This window comes from Capsicum annuum, chromosome 7 (genome assembly GCF_002878395.1).
Source record: "Capsicum annuum cultivar UCD-10X-F1 chromosome 7, UCD10Xv1.1, whole genome shotgun sequence".
Lineage (NCBI taxonomy): Eukaryota > Viridiplantae > Streptophyta > Magnoliopsida > Solanales > Solanaceae > Capsicum > Capsicum annuum.
In genome coordinates, this window is record NC_061117.1 from 16,943,459 (window position 1) to 16,952,017 (window position 8,559).

Here is an 8,559-nt window from a genome sequence, read left to right on the forward strand (position 1 = left end):
CTAAAAAAATAATTATTTTAAAATTTAGATAATCAATTATATTTTTAATAAGTTTTTAGATTTTTTAAGCTATTAGCTATTGTAATTTATAATACGTTTTTGGCATTGTAATTTAATTTTTTAAGTTGTTAGCTATTATTATCCATAATACTCTTCTTATTCAAACTTTTGTCGCATTGATAGTCAATTGTATTTTAAAAATAGTTTAAGTTTTTAGTTATTGTGATTTAAAATACTTTTCCTTCTATTCCAATTTAAGCGACACTGATATAATTTCGAGAGTCAACCAAATATCACAATTGAAGTAGCGAGGCAGACATATCTTAAATGACTCATAATAATTAATTAGAAGTGATATAGCAAAATTACTATAAAAAATACATGTGAAATTTTTTTTAAGTGCGTCTCATTTAAGATGCCAAATTAATTTAAAACATAAAAATTTAATTTATTTTTTTATATCCATTTTAATTTTTTTATTAAATATTATTAATTTTTTAATACTTAGATGACTTATAATAATTAGTTAGGGGTGGTATAGTAAAATTACGGTCGAAGCAGCTGAAGCAGATATGTCATAAATGTGTATTTTATTTTTTTCTTAAATATTATTAATTTTTTAATACATAAATGACATATAATAACCAATTAAGGATGATATAGTAAAATCACGAAACAAACAGATAACTGAAAGCAGGCATAAAGGTGCCAGCTAACTGGTGCTTATATTTATATTTATATATATATATATATATATATATATATATATATATATATAGTAGTAAAGTAAAATAATAAGTTACCCTTATAAATTTAATTTTGTTATCAAGTGCTTTGAAGACTATTATTTAGGATAATGCACTTTTGAACCGTTAGTTATGAAAATCTTTGATTTTGGTTATTATAATATGATTTATTTACATAGAAATATGTTATATTATTATTATTATTATTATTATTATTATTATTATTATTACTAAAAAATACCCTCGATTTTTTTTAAAATTAAATAGAAATACCTTCAAATTCAAAAAAATAAAAAATAACAGTGAAAAATTTAACCTAATACATGATAACTAGATGACTTAAAATTAGTAATTTGTTAAAATTAATAAGGTTTCATAAATTGAAAGATTGTGTAAAAAAAAAAATTGAATGATTAAAAAATGTATATTCTAATAAATTTAAAATTAAATACATTTAATAATATGCTACCATGATCATAATAAAAATTTATTCAATATTTGTGGAACTAATAGTATTACTTTTTTTTTTTTTTGCTTTGTTATAAAAGAAACAAATGACAAATTTTATTGTTGAGATGTCTTTTCCATGCAAATTATGACAAATTTAAAATTGTTATTTATGACATAATTTCGTATCCTTATTCACTAACGTGCTGTGCTCCTATACTCCTATTTTTGTCAAGTATGATCACAACAAATCATTTTTGATATTTGTTGGATTCAATGGTCGTCATTTGCACGAAAGTGTGATGTATATTCTCAACACATCTTCTTGAATTCAGTATAGGTTTGCAGAAAAGTATGATGAATGCTGTTAATAATTTTTTTTGAATTGAACAATTTCTTTAAAAAAGGAGAGGTTACATGAAAGTGTGATGAATATTATTAATAAATTTCTTTTTGGATTCAATGATTTCTTTTATAAAAGGAGAGGTTACACGAAAGTGTGATGAATACTGTCAATAAATCTTCTTAGATTCAATGACTGCTTTTAAAAGGATAGATTGCATGAATGTGTTATGAATACTGTCAATAAATCTTCTTGAATTCAGTAATTTCTTTTATAAAAGGAGAGATTACACGGAAGGGAGATGAATACTAGCAATAAACCTTGTTGGATTTTTTAATTGCTTTTATAAAGGGAGAGGTTACAAAAAAAATATGATAAATACTGTCAATAATTATTTTGAATTCAGTGATTGCTATTATAAAAAGATCGTTCGATACACAAAGTATCTTGCCTTCAAGTTCTTATGATGAAGGATTGCATTTTAAAAAAAGTGACGCAAACAGTATTATTATTTTACTTATTTTAAGATTTAAATTTCCATTCAAACTTCACATTTGTCTAAATTATATGCCAAGTCTAACCATGTGATATGAAGTAGTGCACGAGAAATGTGTGGGGTATTTTTCAGCTTATGTGTAAAATGAATTTCTTGCATGTAAGAAGAGGTTGCACGAAAGTCTGATGAGTATTGTCAAAAAAATCTTTTTTGATTCAGTGATTATTTTTATAAAAGGATAGTTTGATATGCAAAGTATATATAATAAAATAATTTTATTGATTATCAAATTATTATTATTTAAAGAAGATAAGGTTCCTAAAAGAGAAGGAAAAAAGAAAGACCGCATGCAACTGCATTAATATTAATTTGAACCCTTAAAATAATAAATCTTACACTTAAAACATTTTTGATAAGCCATAATGATGTGGTGAAAAGTAGAGCAGAGCGATTTGAATCCAAACTTCTTATATATTCTCGAACTTTTCACCAATAGTTTTTAATTTTAAATCCCTGACTCCCTTTGTCTCTGTACTTAAATACAGTCTCTTAAATTTCAATAACAAAATAAGTTTTTCTGCTTTGTAGTTTCTCTCTCGTTAGTGTACTCTTTTTCATTGAAGATTAATTCTTTTCCTCTTTATATAACTCTTTTTTAAATTTAAGAGGCCAGTGGCCCATTTTATCCCCCCCCCCCCCCCCCCGCCCCGCAAAAAAAAAAAAAACAAAAGAATTCACACAAGGAGACCAAAGAAAAATAAGCAAAGAAAAATAAGTTTGTTGTCTATATCCTATTGACCCGCCCCATTTAAGTTCAAAAAATCTAACAAGAAACATAAAAAGAAAATAAGGAGAAAAGGGAAAGTTCAAAGACTTTCCAAAGTTTAGAAAAGGAAGGTGGGGCTCGGATGTCTGTGGAAGCTTCTAGAGGTCGACTAACGGCAACAACCGGAGACGATGACCTGAGCTGCACGTAGGTGTATTCCACCTGCATATCCTCACTGCAAGCTATCTTCATCACCCATTTATAAGTCGCTATCCTTAGAACTGAATAGCTTTCCCATTTTATCAACTTCAGCTAATTTTTTTTTCCTCTCACAATTTTGGTTGATGCCATTCCACAACCTCACGCTCTCACCAGGCGCCGTGGGATCGAATAACCAAGAAAATTATTTCCATCGTTGGGATTAAGACCACTTAAAGTTGATTTGCAGGTATAAATTGGCTTTTTTCTTTCGAATCTCGACTCGACTATTAATCTTTTTACCTACACTTCTATATTTGAAATCCCGCAGGTTGAATTTCTAATGAAATTAATATCGTTGCGTGAATTTTATCTATATTAGTGTATTTTATAAGGTTAATAATTTGACTTTCTATGGATCTTGTCGGTCTTTATCTGCAAATTGTGTTGTGCAACATGTTTATTGTGCCATCTCCGAGTTGATGGTAATGTTTATTGTTCCTTGTCTGATCTAGTCTGACTCTCTAGCAACGGTGGTACTGAACCTTAAGTTTGGTAACCTTAATTTGTCATCATTTATTATTCTCTGAGCATGTGTTGGTAATTCCTGAAAGTTATTAAACTGCGCAATACCTGCAAAATCAAAAACATAGTTAGTGATAAAATCAGCCAGTTGATTTTCCTCTCTAGCTATGTGTTGAAGGTGACATACTCCTTTAGATCTCCAAATTAATCTTGTCCACATACATTACAATATTCCAAGAAACCCTTTAATCTCCATCCAAAATTTCTTTATCACGAGACTATCAGTTTCAATGATTACATGTGATAGACTATTCCTAATACAATGTTCTATTCCCTATAAAATGGCTCTTCATTTTGCACGCTTGTAGTATCAGGAATAACTTCATCTTTAGCATATATCAAATCTCCATCCTTATTCCTGATAGTGAAAGCATAGGAACTATCACTAAGGTTGCCTCTTGAAGCACCATTCGTATTATATTTGAACAATCCATAATCAGGTGGTGTCCATCGAACTACCTTGCAAATCACATTAGGCCTCTATCTCTCCAAAAATTCTATCATCTCTGGCCAAGTGTGTGGAATATTCTTCATCCATGGATATATTTTTTTGTCCACCCAATTAAGATTCAGATTAATTTCCTAAATCACTTTATGCTTAGACAATTCTCTGCCATAGTAATAAAGTTCCTCCACTTCCATATTTGCCATAGAATCATAGCTGGAGTAGCCTGATATAGAGGCCTGAGTTTAGACACAGTCATGATTCCACCACTTCAAAATAGATTGTTTAACTTTGACAAATGGTCCATGAATACCTGCAGCAGTAGTAAAGTATAACCAGATTTTCCTACCAAAGGTACATGTTATGAGCAGATGAGTAATGGTTTCTTGTTGTGGGTGTATGCAACTTCTGCACCTTGAAACCATTGGTATTTCATATCTTGCTACCACCTCATCAATAGGTATCTTTCAATTTCAGACCTTCTACAAGAAAAAAGAAAATCTTGAAAGGTAATTCCTGCATCCATAATTTGACAATGTTTTCATCTTTCTGCTTCTTATGTCTCAGTAATTCCGATGCACTTTTCACAAAAAATCTCCCATTGCTATTATCCATCCACCAATGTCTGTCCCATAACTCAAATCTTTCAAAAATCTTAATTTTTGTATCCACATGTTCTACAATGTCACGAGGTATGTGTTGATACATTAAATTTTGATTTCACTGCCTATTGCCTATGAATATGCGATGAACACCCAGTTTTAACCTTACTCTGATACCACTTGTTAGGACCGAAATAATCAGGTTTCCGCATGCGGAAGCTAGCAAAGAAAATCTTGAAAGACCATGAATAAGAAGATAAATGAGAAATACACCAAAAGAGACATAAAAATTCAATGTGGTTAGGTCAATCGACATACATTCACAAAAGGAGATGAGCAATCCACTCTATAAGAGAGTACAAACTGTCAAGAGAGACAACCTTACATAATTCACTCACAATAAAAGAGGTTCACACAAGTGATACTGCAACCTTTGTGTCTCACAAAGTCTCTCCCCAAATGAAACTCTCACACCCCTAGGACTACATTGTGGATACTATCAAACTAGATGAAAGGAGCCTCCATTATAGAGTATACAATCTTTTCCTATACGAACAAGGATTAGACAAATAAGGAGAATATGTTTTCCTTTTTCTAAAGAAAAATTCAATTATGGTAACAAAGTCAGGACAAACACCAACAGAGTTTAATGGAGTAACAAGATTTGAAGTTCTAGATGGATATAAACAACACACTGTGTGTTTGAGAAAAAGGGCGTGCAGTTGTAGATCTTGGATGTTGAAGGGGATACCTTGTCCAAATGCTTTAGCTACCATGTTTCATAAGTAGTGTAACCCACTTTATTTCTTGATCCATGCTACTCTAAAGAGAGATACATGTCCACTTACTCACATTTCATGCAATCTATGAATAACATGCCAATATGGCATGTATCTAGAAACTCATTTGTTGCTCCATCAGTGATAAAGAAAACACCAAGCAAGCCAAAAAAGTTAAGAAGAAACAAAAGTCGATGAAATCAAGAAGTCTAGAAAAATCCCTAGAACTGGAGTTACTATGACATGTAGCCAAGTCAATGTTAAGGGTCACCAAAAAAAGAGGTTGTCCTATGCTAAAGACTGGTGGAGATGGTGCTACTCCAAAAGTAGCAAGTGCTGCAGAACTATCAAACACAATAAAGGGAATGGGCAGACCAAAGGTAACTTATCTATTACTGTTTTCTCTACTTTACACAAACCATCTAATGTGTACATTATCTTTTGAATGCTAGAAACAAACAAATAATGAAGCTGAACCTGCTGCAAAGAAAGGGAGAGAAAGACCTAGAAAAGCTTTAGATCAGTGTATTGCATCTGTACCACCTTCTTCTAACAAAAGATCAAGTGCATCTGTTGCTTTTAATTTTGCACCACCATCAACAAATGATGGTGCTCCTACTGAAGCAAGAACAACACCTACTAATCATGGTGCTACTGATTTTGCATCAGCACCAAACTCTAGAGAGAGCAACACTTTCTAATCCTTCTGCAGCACTAGAAATCCCTTCAAGGAGTGCTGGAATGTCATCAAGAACTAGAAGTGCTAGAGGAAGGGGTAGAGGAAGTGGTAATGCAACAAGAGGTGCTCCTCATCCACTTGAAAGTTGATTTACATGTTCTCAAGGAAGTACAACACATGATGCTACAAATATTGCACCAAGAGATATTGTTGCTGCTACTATAGGAATGGAAAAGAGTGTCGGGAACGCAACTCAATATAATAGACCAAGACTGAATCGAATGGGTGTGTTTCAAGATGCAAATGGCTTCAAAATCGTTAATGTAAATGATACATTCATAGGGCTTGCGTTCTTTGCTTATAATGACTTAAACTTATACCAGTGTTTTTATAGCCTAGGCTGCCAAGTAGGAACATAGTAACTACTAAACGTAAGCAAATAATAAAATCAACAGTTATGTCTGGAGATATTGGGTTCAAACCTTTAAGTGGACTGAAGTGGAAAGGCAAGCAAGCAGTCACAATAAAAAGGCACCAACAGATTAGAGGTAAATCAAAGCCTTCAAATAATGCAACCATGCATAACTCATCCTCTTCACAACTTGGAGACCTTTGGAAGCTATATAGTCTTGTGTTGGTTACTGTTTTGGTGTCACTTAGATACTATATTTGTTGTATGTAATAAAGAAGTTGCTGTTTTGGTGCCACAAAGATACATGATGTTTTGGTATCATTATTTTTGGCATGGAGCTGTTAAGCTGCTATTTTTGAGACTCGTGAATTTATTTTGTGTAAATAATACTAGAATTCTATTGATTGAATGCAGTGTTAAAGATTTGTTTTGGTTCTGTTTTTGAAATTACAGTTGTGTTGTGTTGTTGATATAGTTAAACCTACCTTAACTTTTTGATTTTTGATTTAGTGTTGCTTCTTTTTGGTTATTTACACCATAATTCACAGCAAGTTTTATATGAAAAGAAGTGTGACAATACCAAAATGAGATCAAATTGTAGTCACATTACCACAAAATAATGATCTATTACATGCTATGGTAGCTTAGTATAGCAAATTGAAGTTTCATTCCTACACAAAATAAGTCTCTGTTACATACTATGGCAACTTAATTAGATTTCTCTTCAGGTTGTCAACTTGGATAAGGAAACTAACATACACACCACCTACACATATGATCATACAACAAATGAATTTCCCAGTAAAGTGACATGAGCTTCTTTTTTTCCTTTTTATCTTCATTCTCTTGTCTTTCAAATCACCCTTGACATTATCTTTCAAATCACTCATGGCATTCTCATTTGGTTCATCCTTCACATTCAAATAAGTTGAATTGATGTTGAGGCTTTGAAATTGAGTCTGCAGATTTTCACACTCATCTTCTTATTTTGACTCCTTGAGGTCTACTGAATTCATGTTGTTAGAATTATCACACTGTATCTTCAAGCTTATTCAATTGCATCTCAACACAGTCATAATTTTGTTCTAGCTCCTTAATCTCGTTCGCCAATCTTGAAAGAATAAATTTTGATCTTTCTTCAGCTCGGTCCATCTCTCTCCATCTAAATACTTGCAATTCATAACCTAAAAATTAAGAACATAAAAAGTAGCTCTCTACACCAACACCGACATTAATCATTAAGAGAGAATTGACACAAACCTCATAATAAGAACAAGCCCAAAATCTTTTACTCGGATTGCGATCTGACCAGACGTATGCATTTGCAACAAATGCCATGTTTGCATCACACTTCATCATTGATCATTGGATCATTCTCATTCATACACAACTTTCAACTAGTATTTCATCATTTCTAACCATAATGGTTCAGAAAATGAAATTTCTAAGATTAGAACTTCAATATCGACATGAAATAGATTAAAGATAAGAAATTTACGCAAAAATTACCTTTAACTTTTCGAATCAAGGAGAATTTTCGAAGAAGCGTTATGAGTTCAAGCTACTTCATTAACGGAGATGGAAAATTGAATTTTGAATGAAGAAGAATAGGGTTTAAATAAGGAATTTATTATTTAACTTTATCAAGACACATGGTGATTTTCTATTGATTAAAGATATAAAAATTATATCTTCACGTGCATTTGGTATGTTAATTCACGCAATATGCCGCGTAGGCATTTAAGGTTGATAAAAATACAATATAATTTAGTTGAGGAGGTAATAGGACCTCCTTTAAGTTGGGGTGTTTCTCAACAACTTTCATTATAGTTAAAGGGGGTATCAATGTCTTTTCTTATTGTTATTTAAAAGGAGATAAAGGTTAGAGAGAGCATGGAAACGATAAATCATACTCTTAATACATATTTGGTAACCCATGTTGACGTGGTAAAAGTAGAGAAGAGAGATTTGAAATCAAAATTCCTATATATTCTCGAACTGTGTAGCAATAATTCTTAAATTTAAACTCTTGACTCTCTTTTTATCTATACTTAAATACCA

General features: G+C 31.6%; 1 long non-coding RNA gene across 1 annotated transcript; it reads left to right on the forward strand.

Annotated features, from left to right (window-relative positions):
• Positions 1–2,753: 2,753 nt before the first annotated feature.
• Positions 2,754–6,850, forward strand: LOC124900041. Its single transcript, XR_007057625.1, has 2 exons — positions 2,754–5,787; positions 5,860–6,850. It is a non-coding gene; the product is annotated as an uncharacterized LOC124900041 (long non-coding RNA).
• The last annotated feature ends 1,709 nt before the right edge of the window (positions 6,851–8,559 follow it).